Here is a 19996-nt window from a genome sequence, read left to right as displayed (position 1 = left end):
CCAAGGGGAGTCCTAATAGGACTAGGGGAGGGGTGCGCGGCCCCTCTTTCCCTCTCCCTCTCCCTCTCCTTGCTTCTTCTCCTACTTGGACTAGGAAAGGGGGGGACCGATTCCTAGTTGGAGTAGGATTCCCCCCTCGGGCGCGTCCCTTAGGGCCGGCCAGCCTCCTCCTCCCCTCCTTTATATATGGGGGAGGGGGGCACCCCATAGACACACAAGTTGATCTTTAGCCGTGTGCGGTGCCCCCCTCCACAGTTTTCCACCTCGGTCATATTGTCATAGTGCTTAGGAGAAGCCCCGCGTCGGTAACTTCATCGTCACCGTCAACACGATGTCGTGCTGACAAAACTCTCCCTCGGCCTCAGCTTGATCAAGAGTACGAGGGATGTCACCGAGCTGAATGTGTGCAGATCACGGAGGTGTCGTGCGTTCGGTACTTGATCGGTTGGATCACAAAGACGTTCGACTACATCAACCGTGTTACAAAACACTTCCGCTTTCGGTCTACAAGAGTATGTAGACACACTCTCCCCTCTTGTTGCTATTCATCTCCTAGATAGATCTTGCATGATCGTAGGAATTTTTTTGAAATACTGCGTTCCCCAACAATGATAGCCTTTGCTATGCTTATTTTGCAAGTCTATATGTTGCTGTTTGAAAACAGTAAGTTTACCGCTATTGCAAAAATTACCTAGAAAAGTAAGGACATGATAAAATGTTGAAACTTTTTACACAATAAGCTCTGATAAATTTTCTATAGTGTGGTAAATTTTCATAATGTTTGTAGTTGAATAATATTGATACTCTTGCATTCTTTACAGATTGTACCGTTTTGGCAGATTACCGTTATGTTTGCATTGTTTGCATATGTTTGCTTGTTTAATGATCTTATTTGAGGGTTGAAGTATTAAATATGCAGAGGCATTTAGTATGCAATGTTGAATAATAATTTTAGTAATTTGCTACAGTAGAGAATGATAAGGTTTTTGCATTGGTTTATACTAACTTATCTCACGAGTTCTTGTTGAGTTTTGTGTGGATGAAGCTTTTGAGATTTAGGGAAACCGTAATATACAAGGAATTAAGGAGACACAAAATCTCAATCTTGGGGATACCCAAGGCATCCCAAAATAATATTTCAAGAAGTCTCAAGCATCAAATCTTGGGGATGCCCCGGTAGGCATCCCACCTTTCTTCTTCAACAATTATCGGTTAGTATCGGTTAAGCCTAAGTTTTTGCTTCTTCACATGAGTTGTGCTACCCTTAGAATGTCATTTTATTTTCATTTTGATTGATGTTTTAATAAGATACTTAGATCTGAAAGTTTTTAAATAAAATAGAGTCCTCAAATAGTTGCCAAGGAGGCTAAGTAAGCGGCATTCACATCCCGTCAATGAAGGTCTTTTCTATGTCATTTACTCTTGTGCTTCACTTATATCCTATGAGTAAATTTTTGAATACATTGAATGTCATGAATTTGAAATCATATAATGCCTAGTGGTAGCTTCACATTGGGTTTAGAAAGTGAAATCTTTCGAGGCTTGACAATCACAATATTGGTCATACAAGAAATTAACAAATAATTAGTATAAGTAAGAGAACTTTCACATGCAAATACACTATCGTGGAAATATTTTGTGATTGTGAGCCCCCATCAAAATATGATATGCCAAAATTGTTGACGTTGGACAAGGAATACAACGTAATGGTTTATGTTTGTTCATATTCACATAGAAGTTATATTGTCATAGATCTTTCAACATCTGGTGCTTGCCGCCCATCTTTGCTAGCCAAAAATTCCGCACCAAGTAGAGATACTACTTGTGCATCCAAAAACCCTTAAACCCAAATCTTATTTTCAAGATTCCCTGCCTAAGGATTGACACCTACCTAAGGATTGATCAAGATCCTTCAAGTAAGTTGTCATCATTGCAATAAGGCAATAAAAATTGCTTCTAAAAGTGTTAGATCATTTAGTGTAAGAGAAAATTGAGCATTGTGCGAACTTGTGATGGCAAAGCAATAAAATCGACGGACTGCATAATAAAGGTTGCTATCATAAGGGGCAATATAACTTGACATTCTTTTGCAAGGGATTGAGCATACAAACAAATAAGCGCATGACAACCTCTGCTTCCCTCTGCGAAGGGCCTATCTTTTACTTTTCAGTACTTACTTTTATGCAAAGAGTCAAAGTATTCCTCTCTATTCCTTTTTATTTTCTCTTTTGTTAAGCATCATGTGGTGAGGAAAGATCTAGGCACATATGTCCAGTTGAATATGGGTAGCATGAGTTATTATTGTTGACATCACCCTTGAGGTGAATACGTTGGGAGTCAAAACAATAAGCCCCTATCTTTCTATGTGTCTGGTTGAAACGTTTTGCTCATGTGTACAAGGTGAGTGTTAGAAATCATAGAATACTATATGATGGTTGAGTATGTGGAGCTCTTACTTAAACGCTGTTGAATAAGTTGAATTGCAATTTCTTGGTGACTAAGAACATAGGTTGTTGGGTTTCAAGAGAATCCATTGTTTGAACCTTAAGATGTGAATTGGTTGCCACTATAACATGAGAAGTTTCATAAGAAAGAATTGTTGTTATGATGCTAGGAAAAGTGATTGAAATTTTCAATGATCGAACTTGTGCACTTTGCTAGAATTCACACTTGATAAATTATTTCTTTTATCATTTACCTACTCGAGGACGAGTAGGAATTAAGCTTGAGGATGCTAATACGTCTCCAACGTATCTATAATTTATGAAGTATTAATGTTGTTATTTTATCATTCTTGGATGTTTTACAATCATTTTATAGCAACTTTATATCATTTTTTGGGACTAACCTATTGACCCAGTGCCCAGTGCCAGTTGCTGTTTTTTGCTTGTTTTTACATCGCAGAAAATCAATATTAAACAGAGTCCAAACACCGCGAAACTTTTTGGAGATTTTTTTGGACCAGAAGGAACCTAATGGGCCAGAGCTGCACCTAGGGGGTGCCCCGAGGGGGGGAACAACCCACCAAGGCACGCCAAGGCCCCCTGGCGCACCGAGGTGGGTTGTGCCCACCTTGGTTGCCTCCCGCACCCCCTCTTTGGACTATAAATTCCAAAATATTCCGAAACCCTTCAGGGTTAACCTAGATCAGAAGTTCCGCCGCCGCATGGCTCCATAGCCACCGAAAACCAATCTAGACCCGTTTTGGCACCCTGCCGAAGGGAGGAATCATCTCCGGTGGCCATCTTCATCATCCCGGCGGCCACCACGATGAGGAGGGAGTAGTCCACCCTCGGGGTTGAGGGTTTGTACCGGTAGCTATGTGCTTTATCTCTCTCTCTCATGATCTATATCATGGGCTTTGTTAATATAGTTGGATCATATGATGTTTCTCCCCTCTATACCCTTGTTGTGATGGATTGAATCTTTACCCTTTGAAGTTTTGTCATGTTGGATTGAATGTTCAGATTTGAGAACACATGATGTATGTCTTGCGGTATGAATACTTGAGGTGACAATGGGGTATCTTATTGATTCACTTGATATACGTTATGGCACTCAACTTGCGGATTCCCGCGGTTTTATTGGAGTAATCTATGCATAGGGGTTGATGCACATTTTTATTATCTTTTCTCCGATAGAAACTTTGGGGTCTCTTTGTAGTCCTTTGTGTGGATTGAGTATTATGAATATGAATATACTTTGGTGTTATTCTAGTACGAACTCTAGGATAGATCGAACGGAAAGAATAGCTTTATGTTATTTTAGTACGAACTCTTGAATAGATCAAACGGAAAGAATAGCTTTGAGGTGGTTTAGTACCCTACAAACAATTCCTATCTTTTGTTCTCCGCTAATAGGAACTCAGGAGTGATTCTTAGTTACACTTTGAGGGATAATCATATGATCCAACTATGTTAACATTGTTGAGAGATTGCACTAGTGAAAGTACAGACCCTAGGCCTTGTTTTTAAGCATTGAAATACTGTTTTTGTGCTCGTTTACTATTTGCTACCTTGCTGTTTTTATTTATTCAGATTATAAAAATATATTTCTACCATCCATATTACACTTTTATCACAATCTATTCACCGAACTAGTGCACCTATACAATTTGCCATTTATTGGGTGTGTTGGGGACACAAGAGATTTCTTGTATTTGATTGCTGGGTCGTTTGAGAGAGACCATCTTCATCCTACACCTGTCACGGATTGATAAACCTTAGGTCATCCACTTGAGGGAAAATTGCTACTGTCCTACAAAACTCTGCGCTTGGAGGCCCAACACGTGTCTACAAGAATAAAGTTGGGTAGTAGACATCATGCAGCGCCCCCTCCACTGTTTACACCCCTGGTCATATTCTCGCGGTGCTTAGGTTAAGCCCTGTGCGGATCCCTTCACCATCACCGTCACCATGCCGTCGTGCTTACGAAAGTCATCTACTTCCTCGACGTCTTGCTAGATCAAGAAGACGAGGGACGTCACTGAGCTGAACATGTGTAGAACTCGGAGGTGCCGTACATTCGGTACTTGATCGGTCGGAGCTAGAAGAAGTTTGACTGCATCAACCACGTTGTCAAATGCTTCCGCTTTCGGTCTATGAGGGTATGTAGACACACTCTCCCCCTCATTGCTATGCATCTCCATGGATAGATCATTGCGTGTGCGTAGAATTTTTTTGTTTTCCATGCAACCTTTCCTAATAGATACTTGTATATGATACTTTCCACTATGAGTAGCCTAAAGAGAATACTGACTAATGCATGTAAAAATCTTTGTCATTTACTAGTGTTCATGCATGCATGCAATGCTATAATGCATTGGTAAACACATTTTTTTGTGAAGAACGAGGGCATTAATTGAGTACTTTTGCAGACTACAAAAACTATTCCACCGCCTCTATCTGTGTAAGAGTAGGTGAAATTTTTGAATTGAGACCTTTAAACTATAAGGGAGGTAGGATAGTGCTCTAGTAGCTAACCTTGTTGTGATGACAAGATAGGACATGGCACACACCTGGACGGAGGAACTAGTATGCATTGTGCATATAAGTTTTGTCTGAAGTCAAAGTACCTCTACTTTGACCAAACTTATAGAAAAATGTATTGACATTCACAATACCAAATCAATATTTTATACTCATTATGAAATGTAGTTTCATAAAATATAGATTTTGTATTATAGATATTGATATTTTTAGTATAAATTTGGTCAAACTTTGCAAATTTTGACTTGACACAAATCTTACGCGGAGTAAAAAGGACCATAGGGAGCTTTATGCATGTGGAGTAGGCAAAACAAATTGGTCATTTATAGGCGTTTGAAGTCTCAAAGGGCGTGACCGCGTGAGGGAGGCGAAGGTCGTGGGAGGTGCGATGGTTGATGGAATTAAGTGAAGTTAGATGCACGCGCCAACATGTTGTGCGAACACGCAGAAGCTATACCGTCAGGCCTATGATATGGGTCTTGTAGACATGACATCTAGTGGGTCCCGCATATTACTCGAGAACTCTTTGGGGGCATGCAACCGTTTATCCACCGGGCAAGCCTCCACCCCATGCCGTTCACACGCCCTACTCGTCCCCGTCTTCTACCTTAGAAAAGTTGGCTCTCAGTCATCCCGTCCTTTCACATTACACCAGTTCCACTTCTCCTAACCTGCCTCCAAAATCCATGGCCTCCCAAATCTCCATGATAGGCGGTGAGTACAAGGTTAGAACCATCACTGGCGATGAGTTCATCGTCATCTACACCCATAGATCTGCGACGGTGGAAGCATGCCTTGGTCGCTTCCTACACATGTTCAAAAGTTCAAAGGATGAGTGGGTCGCTGGGCTAGATGTTGAGTACACCACAGTCCTGGAAAGGGAGAAGCTTCTAAAGGTGGAAAATATGAAGAAGCCCGTCATGATCCAGGTTTGCATACATAATGTGTGCTTGGTCTACCACATATGCCATGCCGACGTTAGGTTCCAGGATTTTGAGTTCTTCCTCAAGGACAAAAGAGTGAAATTCGTTACTATAGACTTTACGAACGATAGGAGAGTCCTGGGTCGGATAGGCCTCGTTGTAGGCCAGGCCTTCGATCTCCAGAAGGAAAGGCTAGTGTCCTCCTCTCAACCTTCAATGCTGACCCTGGCAGTAGCCATGATTGATCCTTCGTATGCTCAACTGAAGAAATCTCACCCAGAGTTTCATCATGCACGGGAGTCGAAGACAATAGATGAAGATCAGATCGTGTACGCAGCAACGGATGCCTACCTTTGTTTAAATATCTACAAGGGTTGGATGAAGAAGCAGAGCCCAGTGTCCGTTTCAAGCAAAGAAATGTCGGCGAAGAGGAAGAGGAAGAGGGACAAGGACGAAGTCAAGGAACACTGTACTAGTACACCCAAACATTAGACTGAGGCAGCTCTTATACTACCACATTAGTTAGCACAACATCGATACGGAATCTTGTGGAAGCATGTGCCCCACGCCCGCGCGGTCGATCGAACGGTGTGTCACCATGTCGCGCTCGAAGGACATCCACTGAACCTTTTTGTATGTGTGAAAACAATCCCCGAATATTACTCTACTTTTTTTCTTGGAAAAGTTCTTCATGCTACAATATTTCTATATATTTGAATTTAGCTTCAGTTTGTGCTTATTTGGATTTGGACGTTTTACGTGCACCCTATACATTTTTTAATACTGATTCTGTGTGTGTGACTAAGAGTGTCAGATTTCGGGTTCCGGCAAAACCCTTAAGGTTCAAACACTAGGGTGCGCGCGAAGATATCTCCCTCACTGATCACGCCCTCAAACACTTTGTGATCTCTAGGCTAGGCACACGAACTCACAACACACGAGACACGAGATTTATACTGGTTCGGGCCTCGTTGCGGTGTAATATGATACTCCAGTGTGGTGGTGGTGGATTGCCTCTTGGGCTGAGGATGAACAATACAAGGGGAAGAACAGCCTCCTGAGGTGAGGTGCTCTTGTGCTTGGCGAACTAGTGGGTGTGAGGATCGATCTCCCTCTAACGTGGTGGCTAGTCCTATTTATAGAGGCCCTGGTCCTCTTCCCAAATATTGAGCGGGAAGGGATGCCACAACGGCCAATTCGAAAGGGGACAACTAGTACAACTTATCCTGACGAAGGTAGTCTTCGCCTGCCAAAGGCTCTGGTGGTGACGCCGTCTTGGGCTCCACGGTGACCTCCGTCCTGCCGTCCTACTGGTCTTGGTCTCGTTGCACCGATATGGAAACCTTTTCCTGATGCCTCGTAACTCCTCGCATGTGCTTGCCTCCTTAGCACCAAAGTGGAAACAAGGACACTGTGCGCGCTGGCGCCTGCCTGGCGCCCACTTAACCTTGGTCGTCATGGCTCACGTCATTGGAACGTCACGAGGTTTGCCTTGCCTTGATCTCTCCGCCCCTCGCAAGCCAGCCTAGTGAGGCTGCTCATGAGGAGGTCTTGTTTCATCCGCCTCGCGAGGCTTGGCCCCTCGCAAGGTTCTTGAGTGCTTGTTGGTGAAGATGGGCCGGACGAGCCCGCCTGCAGAGCCACGCCATTGGCCGCATGCAGGCAAGTCTGGGGACCCCCGTTCCCAGAACGTGGACAGTAGCCCCCGGACCCAAGGCGCACTCGGGCTTGGCTTTGAGGCGAAGCCAAAGGGCAAGTGCGGAGCACCGCGAGCCCCAATAGCCTGCGGCCTTGGTCGACGTGTGGCGGTTGATTGGTCGTGGGCGTCTCCGCTTCCCCATGCAGCCTTGGCAACTGCCCGACTGTCAAAAGGCTGGCGTAGACAGTGCTTGCCTTCATTGATTCCTTTCGCCTTGCTCCAAATCCCCTTTCTTGCTCCCTTCTTCCGAAATCTCCAGACCTACTCCCATCCCCTTCCGTATTAGCGACCAATGGCGCCCCGGAAGGTGAAGCCTGCCTCGTCGCCGGCTTGGTATGAGCCAGCTCTCGACGCGCCCAACATCTCGGAGAAGAACCTCGCCGCCACACGCTTGCTGACGGCGGGGGAAAGGAACGAGAGGGGGGAAGACTGAGCTCCGAGCCGGCTTCGACATGCCGGAGCCCGAGGGAAGCACCTTCTTCCCCTTCTTCACAAGCAGCATCGTCGCAGGGCTGGTTCCCCCCTTGTCTGACTTCTTCTACGAGGTCCTTGGCCACTACGGGCTGCAGGCGTTGCATGTTCATCCCAACTCTATCCTTCTCTTGTCGATCTTCGCCTACTACTGGTAGGCGTAGGTCAGCGTGATGCCGTCCGTGGCTCTGCTGCGCCACCTCTTCTTCCTCCGCATCAACTAGGGTCATACCTCCGGGTGTGCCAATTTCATCGCGGCTGGCAAGGCCAACTCAATCTCGAAGACTGGGAAGAAGGCCGACGGCTTCAGGAGCAAGTGGGCCATGATGGATGCCAAGTGCGTCCACCCGCGCTTGATGCTTCCAACGGAGATGCCCAGTCCATCAAGGGGTGGTCTTGCGTGAAGCTCACTGATGAGCCGACGACGTTGGTGCTGGAGTAGATGAACACCGACCTGAAGCCGGGAAACGTGAAGGCGGCAAAGGTGACAGGGGCCATGCTCCTGAGGGAATTCCTGATGCTACGCGTAGCCCCGTTTTAGGCGCGTACGCGCCCCTTGTGGGAGCTTGGGGACGAGGAGGACAAGGTTCGCCTGAGCCGAAAGCCTTGTCCGACAGTGAGCTGGTTACGGCTCTCCGCCTCCTGGTCGGGGACGACCAGGAGTACCCGCCGAGTGTCTTCACTCCCTTGTTCCGCCCCAAGGATGGGGCGCAGGCTGTGGCCGCCAGGCCGACCTTTGACGGGCACGGGCTGGTGCCGCCGGCGCCCACCGAGGCCCCTGCGGCGCCGACGCCCATGGAGTCGTCTTCTGGTGAGTCCCGCGGGGAGGAAGAGGAGGAGGAGGAAGACTCGGAGGTGACCCCTGAAGGGATGGGGAAGACATCCCCCTTGAGCAAGGCCCGCACCCTTCCTGACGACGACGATGCTGACACCTGCCAGGGGAGGGGAGAGCCGCCCGTAATCTCGACAAGGGACCGATCGGCACTGATTTCCCGGGATACTGCTTCTTCCCTGGTGTTGTCTGGAGCCACTTCCGGCTCAGCTGCTGCTCTTGCTTTTGCTTCCGGAGCTGGTGCGCCCGCGCCTCGGGTCGCGAAGCTTTCCGGCTTCAAGCTCCCGAAGAGGAGGGACTACGCCGTGGTGGATCAGTGGGTGCTCTCGTCCTGCCTCGTTCTTCCTGCTGATGCTTGTTTCTGACTCTTCTTCCTTGTTGTGCAACTAGGCCGACGCTTGCGACGAAGAGGAGAAGGGAGGGCGAGGTGGTGCTGCTTGAGCCCAGGTCGCCTCCTACGGTTGTGCCCCTGTCCATGAGGAAAGGTGTCGGACGCGGGGCTCCGGCTAACCCTTAAGGTTCGAACACTGGGGTGCGCGTGAAGTCTTTCCCTCCTACCGATCTACACTCTAGCTCGCTAAGATCTTGCGGACGAACTCAACGAACTCACAACACAGAAAGACACGGGGTTTATACTGGTTCGGGCCACCGTTGTGGTGTAATACCCTATTCTAGTGTGGTGGTGAATTGCCTCTTGGGATGATGATGAACAGTGGTGGTGAATTGCCTCTTGGGATGATGATGAACAGTACAAGGGGAAGAACAACCTCCTGAGGTTGAGGTGTTCTTGTGCTTTCGGACTTGTGTGTCTCTCTGGGTCTGGTGAGGTCTCTCTGTCCCCTGGTGAGGTCCCTCCCTACCATGGCTAGTCCTATTTATAGAGGCCCTGGTCCTCTTCCCAAATATTGAGCGGGAAGGGAGCCAACAATGGCGGGCTAATTCGAAGGGGGGCAACTAGTACAAGCTATCTAACAAAAGCGGTCTTCGCCTGCACAAAGCTCTAGTGGTGACGCCGTCTCGGGCTCCACGATGACCTCCGTCTTACAGTCCATGGTCTTGGTCTTGTTGCACCGAAATGGCAACCTTTGCCTGATGCCTCGGTACTCCGCGGCTGCGCTTGCCCCCTTTGCACCAAAGAGGAAGCAAGGACGCTGCGCGCGCTGGCGCCTGCCTGGTGTCGATCGTCATGGCTCACGTCACGAGAGCCTCGTGAGGTTTGCCCCGCCTTGATATCTCCGCTCCTCGCTAGGCTGCCTGACCAGGCCACTCCAGAGGAGGTCTTGCGTCGTCCGCCTCACGAGGCTTGGACCCTCGCGAGGGTCTTGGATGCTTTGTTGCTGAAGATGGGCCGTACGGCCTGCTGGCTCAGCCACACCTCGGGCCGCAGGCAGGAAAGTCTGGGGACCCCTGTTCCCAGAACGCCGACAGTAGCCCCCGGGCCCAAGGTGCGCTCGGGCTTGGCATTGCGGCAAATCCAAGGGTCAAGTTCGGAGCACCGCGGGCCCCAAAAGCCTGCGGCCTCGGTTGACGCGTGGCGGTTGATTGGACGTGGGCGTCTCCGCTTCCCTACACTGCCTTTGAATCCGCCTGGCTATGCGGCCCCGCTTCTTGCACAGTTATTCTTCCCTCTCCACGCCCGGCTCTTCCAATCTCCCTGCTCCTCCGACGTCCTGCTCCGCCTTCCCAATCCAACTTGCGCTCCGCCCGCTTCACCACCATGGCTCCGAAGCAAGCCGAGAAGGGGAAGAAACCTCTGTCCTTGCCAACTGCGCCTCCATCCTTCGAGCCGGCGCTCGGCCTGCCTCGGGTGCTCAACGACGAGGCCACGGGAAAGGTGTGCCCCATGATCGCCTCCAGCTTCAACAAGTGGGGAGAGACGCTGGCCTGGCCTGCGTCTCGCTCCAGCATGGCTCGGGCAGTCAACGAGGTTCCGATCTTTATTGACGCCCTCTGGGCTGGCTTGCTTCCTCCATTCTCCGCCTCTTCAATGTGGTGCTTGAGCACTATCAGATCCACATGCTCAATCTTGACCCTCAATCCGTGACCCTTCTTGCCGTCTTCGCTTTTGTGTGTGAGGCCATGGTGGGCGTCACCCCCTCCGTGGCACTCCTCCGCCACTTCTTCTTGCTGCATCTCACTGGTGCCCAGCAGAGCTTAGGGTGCGTGGCTTCCAAGGCGTTGGTGCGACAGCAGGCATGGGGATCGACTTCGAGCTCCCTTCATCCGCGAGCGAGTTCCACACGCGGTGGGTGTTTGTTGATGCCGGCGTGCTCAACCCTCTGCTCCAAGCTCCGGTGGGGTCTGCCATTCCAAACTCTGGCTGGGGCCATCAGAAGCTCACGAGCCCCTGTCCGGGCTAGGCTGCGGTGTTTGAAGGACCTTGGTGTGACTGCGCCCATGGTGGTGAGGGAGTTCATCAGGCGTCGAGTTGCTCCACTTCAGCGCCATTCTCGCCCGATGTGGGACTTTCTCAGCAGACAGGACCATATGAGGGTTCAGGAGGAGGGGCTCCCTCTAGCTGCGCGACGAACGGTGCTCACGGTCCTATCTGGTGTCCCTCTGCCGGACGAGATGCCAAAGAAAAGCTGCATGATGTACCGCTGCGAGAATAAGGTCACCTTCGCCACGAACATGCCTTCCTTTGATGAGTGGGGGATGCACCCAATTGGCTTGGTGGGGCCCCGCGAGAATCCCGTCATCGTGGTCCCATTCTTCGCTGCTGGTGCGAGCTCGCCCCAGGTGACGGTGCGGGGGAGCGAGCAGCGACGGTGGCTGGTTGTTCAGATGTTGAGGAGCACATGCCGAGCGGTGATCCGGGGGCGTCGTCCGTGGGAGCTCGCAACGTCCCTCTTGAGGCGCCGGTCACTAATGAGATGCGGCATGCGGCTCCCGAGACCGAGGCTCCAGGGGCCTCGGGAGTTCGCAGCGAGAAAGAGCCGGGCTGTTCGCCACAGCCGGGCTCCCCTGAGGCTATCCCTCTTGGTTCTTCTTCGGCTCCGCCGCGTGACGGCCGTCATGTCCAGCGCTTCGGTCGCCTTTGCGTGGACTTCTAGGAGCTCCGCAAGAGGAAGGGATCCCCCAGCAGCGGCAACATCTTCGAGCCGTTGAAGCGACGGAAGTACATCGCTATCGACGAGTAAGTACCTTATCTTGGTGATCTTCTATGTGCCGCCTTCCTTTCCTGACGATTGTCCCCTCAGCTCCCCTTCTGCTAAGGCCGCGAAATCTCCAGAGAAGCAGCTCCCTCTTGTCTCATCGCACTTGCCAAGCTCCAGGGCTACAGGCTCGGACGCTGCCCACGGCGTGGGGTCAGCCACGGGAGTTGGTTCATCGTCGAGGCGCCCCAAGCTTGCACCTTCGCCGTCCTTTCTTCGCGTCCTTGCTCGGAGCGCTGCAGGCGTGCCAATGGCTCCTCCCTTGGTCACGGTTGGTATCTGGCTAGCCTCGATCCCGGAGTCTTCTTCAAGCAGCGAGCCTTGTTCGGTTCAGGCCCCTTGCGAGGGTCAGCTGGCGTCTGGGGCCGTGCCAGCCCCCAGCCCCCAACTGGGAGGTGGTGCACCACTTGATGCTCCACCCGCAGCCCCCGAGGTGGAGGACGAGGAGGGCCGAGCGTTTGGGCTCGAGCATGGGCGCAACGTGGTCCGCCACGAGCTCTTCCAGGAGGCGATGGGCGCGATGAACCGCCTTGGCGAAGAGCTTGCTGGTGTCGACTCACGTCTTGAGGCTGAAGGTCTTCGGTTGGTGGAGGAGCGACGCAAGCTGTGAGTGGCCATCAACCTCGGTCGTTATCATCATGACCTCGGGAACACGAAGGCTGAGGCGTCCCCCAAGATTGCCGATGAGGCCCGCTCGCGAGCTTTGGAAGAAGCTCACGAGGCCGATAGCCGCCGCGAGATTGCGGAGGAGCGTGCGTGGGAGCTCCAGGCCTGGAGCGCGTCCCTTGGGGAGCAGGTCGAGGCACGCGAGGCCGCCCTTGCATCGATGAGGGGGACGCCTGCGGAGGAAGAGGAGGTCCGACGGAGCGAGGAGACGCTGGCCCTGGAAGCCGTGGAGCGTAGCCTCGAGCTCGAGCGGCTGGAGACGAGGGAGCGGCTGGAGACAAGGGAGCGTCAAGCCGCTCAAGCTGAAGATGCCGTCGGGGCCCGCGAGGCCAGAGTCGAGGAGGAGATCAATCACCGGGTGGACGTGGTTCGCGCGGATCTGGAGGGCAGGTACGACTTGAAGCTAAAGCTCGCCGGTCAGGAGGGTGCGGGTAGGACCGTCGCCCTCAGGCCCAGGTTGGACGAGGCCGAGAGGCGTGCAGAGGCCACAACCACCGCCTTGGTTACGGCGCAGGCGGACTTTGCCTCCGCCCGCGCCGAGCTGCTTTCCCTCCGAAGACGAGTTGACAATGTCGAGGCCATCGCTCGGCAAAACAGGGAGGAAGTGCTTCAACGCCGAACGCTAGAGCGTGAGCACGCTCCTATGCTTCAAGACCTTCGGAACAGGGCCAACACCGCCCTGGGTTATATCTGCGACGAGAACGCCCCGACCCCTCACTCAAATGACTATGCCAGCCACCTGACCTTCTTCACCGAGGTGGTGACACACCTGGAGGCTCAATCTGCTAGAGCTCAGCAGCTTGTGGAGTAGAGGGGTCGTGGCTTGCTTCAGCGCGCCTTCTCCCGTGTCTTCAGCCATCTTCTGAATGCCGACCCCAACTTCGACTTCGATGCTGCCATTGCTCCTGTACCCATGGCCGTCCGGGGCGACCTAGCGCGTTCGGTATAGGACCATGTCGACGTGTTGGTCAGGGCCTTCACCTCGAAGAACGATGGGGTGGTGGTCATCGTAGACAAAGGTGACGTGGTCAACGACGGCGATGGGGGCGTCGTCGACAGTGGCGGCGATTCCGACGAAGATGATGATGATGCGAGTGACGCGTCCATGGACGAGGCGGCGAGCGATATCTCTGGCTGATCCCAGATTCTCCTGTTGTTTTATTCTGCACGCAGAACTCGGGCGTGGCCCTTGGAAAACTTGTAAGAGCATTTTGAGAGGGGGGGCCCCTCGTGTAAGCAAATTGTAGTTTTTACTTTCCTATGCGATGTGGGTATGTGTCCTCGTGAGCTCATGAAGCTGGGGGTGAGTTTCCCGACGTGGATTATCTTAGTCAGCGCCTGCTTAGGGCTGGGTCGTGAGGCGACGAGTTCCTGAGAGTCCTGCGGAGCTTATCGCTCCATTTGAAGGGGCCCCGCAAGGGGTGAGCACCAGGCGTAGTGCTAGCGCGTGTTTTGCGCGGTCCGGCTCGCGAGGAGCTTTGCGAGGGAAAGGCGATGGCCGTGAGTCCCAAACCAAACAAGATCCAAAAGGCGAGAAATGGCTCGAACTTGAAAAGGTACCCCCCGCACGCATCGATAAAATTTCAGCTTCAACTTAAGTCCAGAATCAGAAAGCAAAGCCACAGAAAGAGAGATCTAAAGCAAAAGGTCTAGTCTTAGGGTCTTCAAGTCTTCTCACCAGCGCGGAGCTAAGTGTTTTCCACTAGGTGTGGGAGGGAGCCCCAGGGCCCAAGGCCGGCGCTCCTGAGACTCTGGGGCATGTACAACCCCAACTCATTATTACGTGAGAGTGTCACGGGCGGCGAGCTTCACAGGCACTGGGCCTTCTTCACAAGTACCGGCCTTGCTTCATATCGCCAGACGAGGGCCCCGCCTTGCGCCACCCTTGACCTCCTTTGAGCCAACCGGAGACCAGGACGACACAAAGGAGGGAAAGAGGACGCCAGCGGTTCCCTCGGCGACCACGGGTCCTCTGCCGGGGGAAGGGTTGTTGAAGCCACCCCGGCAGAGGGCCTACCTCCGGGTGTGCCCTGGTTTCGCATGCCTTGGGGAGGGGCCTTGCTCCTGGCTCCCTCCCGGCGGCCCCCAGCGTGTCTCCGTTGTTGAAACGGGTGCCGCCGTGCCAGGGTCGCTGATCGATGCTGCGACCTGATTCATCTGCAGCCCATGGTTAGCATAAGCTTGTTCCTGAGAGGTTAGCGGTACCCTGTAGTTGCCATCGCCGGCACGATCGCTGTGGTTCTCCGCTGGCTCTTGGAAAGCTTCGACTCCTAGCGCCCCTTCTCCCCAGTCTTCTCCAACGAATGAGACGAGGTCGTCCTCTGGTGCATACCCTTGGTCCATCATGCGGGGCACGTAGGCTTCCAGGGCCGTCACCCCGAACACCTCATCGTGGTGCCCCACGCTCCATGTTGCTCCACCCATGATGGCATCCTGGGGATGATAATACGACATCCGGCCGGGACCATGGGGGGTGACGCTTGCGCTCGTGTTTGTCGAGGGCGGCATGGGGGGGTGGAGTCCCCTACGCCGCCGGCCGTGCTGATGTTGATGAAGCCCCCAGGCGTAGTCGATGGCGCGCAGGTGTGGTGAGGCTCACCGCGCGACCTTGCAGTGGTCTGTGAGGGGAGTCGATAACAGAATGGTGGCGCTCCCGACGACGCTGCATCCAGCAGCTCAGAACACGCTCAAACAGCGTGTCCCGGCCGCTCTCCATCAGCCTGCATCGCAGCAGCTCCCTTGCTACTGTGAGTGCCGCCCGCATGTTCGCTTGCTCCCGCTGTGAGTGCGGCGCTGTTGCTGCGGCGTGACTCGCTGCTCTTGCCGCGGCTCGTACTTGCCGCGGGGTGAGGGTGGATGATGCCTGGCCATGCTGTCCACGCCCGGCGGAGCTTGGAGGCGCCCGCGCCGCTTGGGGTGCGGGGTCGAGATCTTCTTGGGCAGGCGGCGCCGTCCGGGCCGGCCAGGCTGCCCAGTGGTCGGATCCGGCCCTCGGGTCGCCAGATATCGTAGCCGGGGAACGTCGGAGAGCTGATTGGCAGAGAAGAGGCTCCGGCGCACGCCTACCTAGCGCGCCAAATGTTGGACGTGGGGCTTCGGCTAACCCTTAAGGTTCGAACACTAGGGTGCGCGCGAAGGCTTTCCCTCCTTCCGATCTACGCTCTAGCTCGCTAAGATCTTGCAGATGAACTCGACGAACTCACAACACAGAAAGACACGGGGTTTATACTGGTTCGGGCCACCGTTGTGGTGTAATACCCTACTCCAGTGTGGTGGTGAATTGCCTCTTGGGCTGATGATGAACAATACAAGGGGAAGAACAGCCTCCTGAGGTTGAGGTGTTCTTGTGCTTTCGGACTTGTGTGTCTCTCTGGGTCTGGTGAGGTCTCTCTGTCCCCTGGTGAGGTCCCTCCCTATGGTGGCTAGTCCTATTTATAAAGGCCCTGGTCCTCTTCCCAAATATTGAGCAGGAAGGGAGCCAACAATGGCGGGATAATTCGAAGGGGGACAACTAGTACAAGCTATCCTGAAAAAGCGGTCTTCGCCTGCACAAAGCTCTGGTGGTGACGCCGTCTCGGGCTCCACGATGACCTCCGTCTTGCAGTCCATGGTCTTGGTCTTGTTGCACCGAAATGGCAACCCTTTCCTGATGCCTCGGTACTCCGCGGCTGCGCTTGCCCCCTTTGCACCAAAGAGGTCTCGCGAGGCTCTGAAGTCACTCTATCAGAAGGGCTTGGAGAAGCCGCTGGCCACCGATGAGGATGGCCTCGCCCAATTGCTTCCCTACTTGGTCGATGCGCTTGAGGAAGTCGTGCGCGGCGTCGGCCCCATGGCAGAGGAAGAGGCCCGCGTCCTTTCTTCAGCCGCGCTGACGCGCGTCTTCAGCCACCTCCATCTTTGCGATCCTGCCGCCCGCCTTGACGAGCTGCTGGAGCCTGTGGCTGATGAACACTACGCAGCCGCCACCGCAGCTGTGAAAGGTCAGGTGGAAGCCTTGCTGAAGAGGTTCGACGCCTTCGCCCCCGTGCCTTCGACCGGTGGTGTAGGTGAAGGCGACGTCACCCATGAGGGGGCGCCTCTTGCGGGTGCTGGCGATATCCAGGGGTGACTGGCTAGCGACTCCTTTCCTGTTGAAACTCCTACAACATGTAGCGTGCCTCGTGGAGGCGTTTAAACTTGTGTTTGATATTCAGAGAACAATATGTCTTGTAATATTTGCTTTGAGATTTTGCGGTTTTCTTCCTATTTGCTTTACGTTCTACATCGGTAGAGCCCGGCCGCGCACATACCTCAGCCGCCGTTGGGTCGTCTAGAGACCAGGACGAGCCCAAGGAGTGAGGGCTACATGACTAGTTAGGCTCGTGAGTCATGATGCTCAGGATCCCCCCTTGACGCGCAAATGGCTTATAGGAAAGAGATGCGGGCATAGATCTAGTGTTCTACATCGACCGGCCCGGCCCCGCGCATACCTCAACCGTCGTTGGGCCGATCGGAGACCAGGATGGAACCAAAGAGTGAGGGGCTACGTGACTAGTTAGGCTCCTAAGTCGCGATGCTCAGGAGTCCCCCTTGACGTGCAAACAACCTTCATACATTTTTCCTTGCCGAGGCTCGGCTTGGGAGGGGCGCGCAACGACCAGGTCCGGGGGACCTGGTTGGGCGGCGTACCCTCGGGCATGACCCAAGCGCAGCCCCCGTACCCAGCCCCCTAGTGTGGCTCTCCCGAGGGAAGACATTGCGATGAGGCCAGACACCGAGCCCGAGGGCTCCTTGAGGTTGATATGGCCGTGAGGCCGCCCTCGGTTGTTTGTCACCAGGACGGACCATGGCGCTTCCGCACTTGCACGGGCAAAGCCGCTCCTCGGCAGTGTCGATTGCCAGCGCGGAGCATGGTGCTTCCACTGGTACGTGGGAGGGGACTCCCTACTTCGGTGATCCCCCGGAGCATGTACAACCCCGCCCAGACACGTGGCTTGCACGGCAGGGCTAGACGAGGTGTGTCTGGGCACTCCTGAGCCAGCGCGGGACTCACGAGGCCCTACCTCAAGGCGGGTTGCACCTGGTCTTGATTCTTGTTCGTTGTGTTGGTCCTGCGAGGTGGTTAGACAACCTGCGCCGAACGAATCTCTTGAGATTATCACGTGAGAAAGCCAAGCACCAACAGCCCCAGGAGGTCACGTGAATGGGGCCGGCCCGCCAGACAGAGCTCGGCCGTTGGATTTATCGACGCTGTAGGGACGGGCCCGAGCACAGACGCCGTCCCTAACCCTCTCACGCGAAGGGTCCTGAAGAAAGACGACCGGCACGCGGCTCCCGCGGTGGGTGACAATCAAGCAGGTGATAACCATAGATAGATTATGCATGGAAAGCAAACTGTCTCAAGTAAACGCAGGGGAGATACGTGCCACTAGGTCAGGCCCGAGAGGCTTGGGGATGATGCAGCCTGAGGGGCGCCCCCAGCAAGGTAAACTAAAGACATAAAAAAAGGGGTACATGCTACAAGGACGGACCCATGCGGCCTGGGAATGATGCAGCCCTGGGGGCGCTCCCGACTAAATAAACTTGGATAGTGTCACCTAGTTCTGTTGTTGAAGGCATGTTGGGGCAGCTGAAGACGCATGGCGCAGGGGTTGCTCCTCATGAGCCACCTGGGCCCTGAGCCTCAGGAGGCTCTGGAGGCTCGGGCGGCCTCCTGAGGACCGTCTCCATCTCTGCCAGGACTGCGTGGTGCATGTCCTCCTGACCCGCCATGACGCTCCACAGGCTGCGCTGGAAGGCAGCAGCCACGTTCGGCAGGGCGAACGGCATGCGAACATAGCTGTGAGGTGGACCTTCGCAGCGCCCGACACGCGAAGGCCAGAAGCGCTCCTGAGATACGGCTTGGTTGAGCACTGGTATGTCGATGCAGACGTGCAGCTCACCACCCTCGCCTGGGTGGGGAGCAATGCCAGGTGGGCAGCAGTCGCCGCGAATCGCTCTTGCTTCCTGAAGCTCCTGAGTGGTCTTGGCAATGAACTCCTGAGCGCTGGGCGGTCCTCGCGCTGTGTCCTCCTAAGGGAAACGTGCCATGAAGCACGCCTCCAAATGGTGCCCGAGCGCCTCCCTCGTAATGTTGACAAGGTCTGAGGCCCTCCAGAAGAGAGTCCCCGAGCTCTGCCCGAGGAGGGCGCCAGGCGCGCCTTCCTATGCGACCGAAGGAGGCACCCCAGGTGCGGGCGCTGATCCTGACGAGGTACCACTTGGGGTGCTGCCCTCCCAAGGTCCGGCACGGAGTAGTTGCTTCTTCTTCTTGGGGACGACCTCGGGAGGGTGCCGAGCTGCATTGTTGTCTGGGTCTTCGATTGACGCTGCTTGGAAGGCGCCCTTGAGGGAGCGCACCGCATCTCTTTCTTCACAGGGGGCTGTGATGATCCCGCCGCTCCCTGGCATCTTGACGACGTTGTAGCCGTGGTGCGTCACTGCCATGCACTTGGCCTGGGCTGGATACCCGAGGATGGCATTGTACGATAGACGGATGTGGGCGACATCGAAGTCGATGAGCTCGGTGCGGTAGTTGTTGCATTCTCCGAAGGTGACTGGGAGGCGGACCTGGCCTATCGGGGTGGTGGAGCCACCAGTCACGCCTGAGAAGGGCTTAGTGGGCTGAAGCTGATCGTATGGCACTTGAAGGTTGTCAAACGTCTCGATGGACAAGACATTGAGCCCTGCGCCGCCATCGATGAGAGTCTTGGTGACTTGCACGTTGCTGATGATGGGTGAACAGAGCATTGGGAGAGCGCCAGCGGTGGCCGCGAACTTGAGCTGGTCTGCCGAGCTGAAGGTAATAGCGCACTTGGACCACCCGAGCGGGCGTGTAGCCTTGCGCTTGGGAAGGGCTGCGTTCACCTCACGAGTGAACTGCTTGAAGGTACGCTGTGATGCTGGAGCTTGAGCTCCACCCAGGATGTAGGCGATAGCACGTGGCTCCTGGAAGCCCCCAGCCCCCTCGTCTTGGTGGTGGTCGTCATTCTGTCTTGGTGGTGGCGGCAGTGGAGGAAGCCCAGCATTGCCCTTAGGACAATCCTCGCGAGGATGATCCCTCCAGACGCCCTTGCGAGGCTGATCTTGCCAGCGGTCCTCACGAGGTCGGTCGTGCCACTCCTGGCATGGGCCATGGTCGTCCCAGCGTCCTCCGCCACGTCCTCCCCATAGGCCATAGCCCCGGTCGTTGTGCTCAGCGCGTCGACCGAGGTGTCCGTTGTGAATAGCCCTGAGCTCTTGAC

Source organism: Triticum urartu, chromosome 3A (assembly GCF_056163025.1).
Source record: "Triticum urartu cultivar PI428250 chromosome 3A, HENAU_Tu73, whole genome shotgun sequence".
NCBI classification, from domain to species: domain Eukaryota; kingdom Viridiplantae; phylum Streptophyta; class Magnoliopsida; order Poales; family Poaceae; genus Triticum; species Triticum urartu.
The sequence above is the reverse complement of the archived record's forward strand: the minus strand, read 5'-3'. Positions refer to the sequence as shown.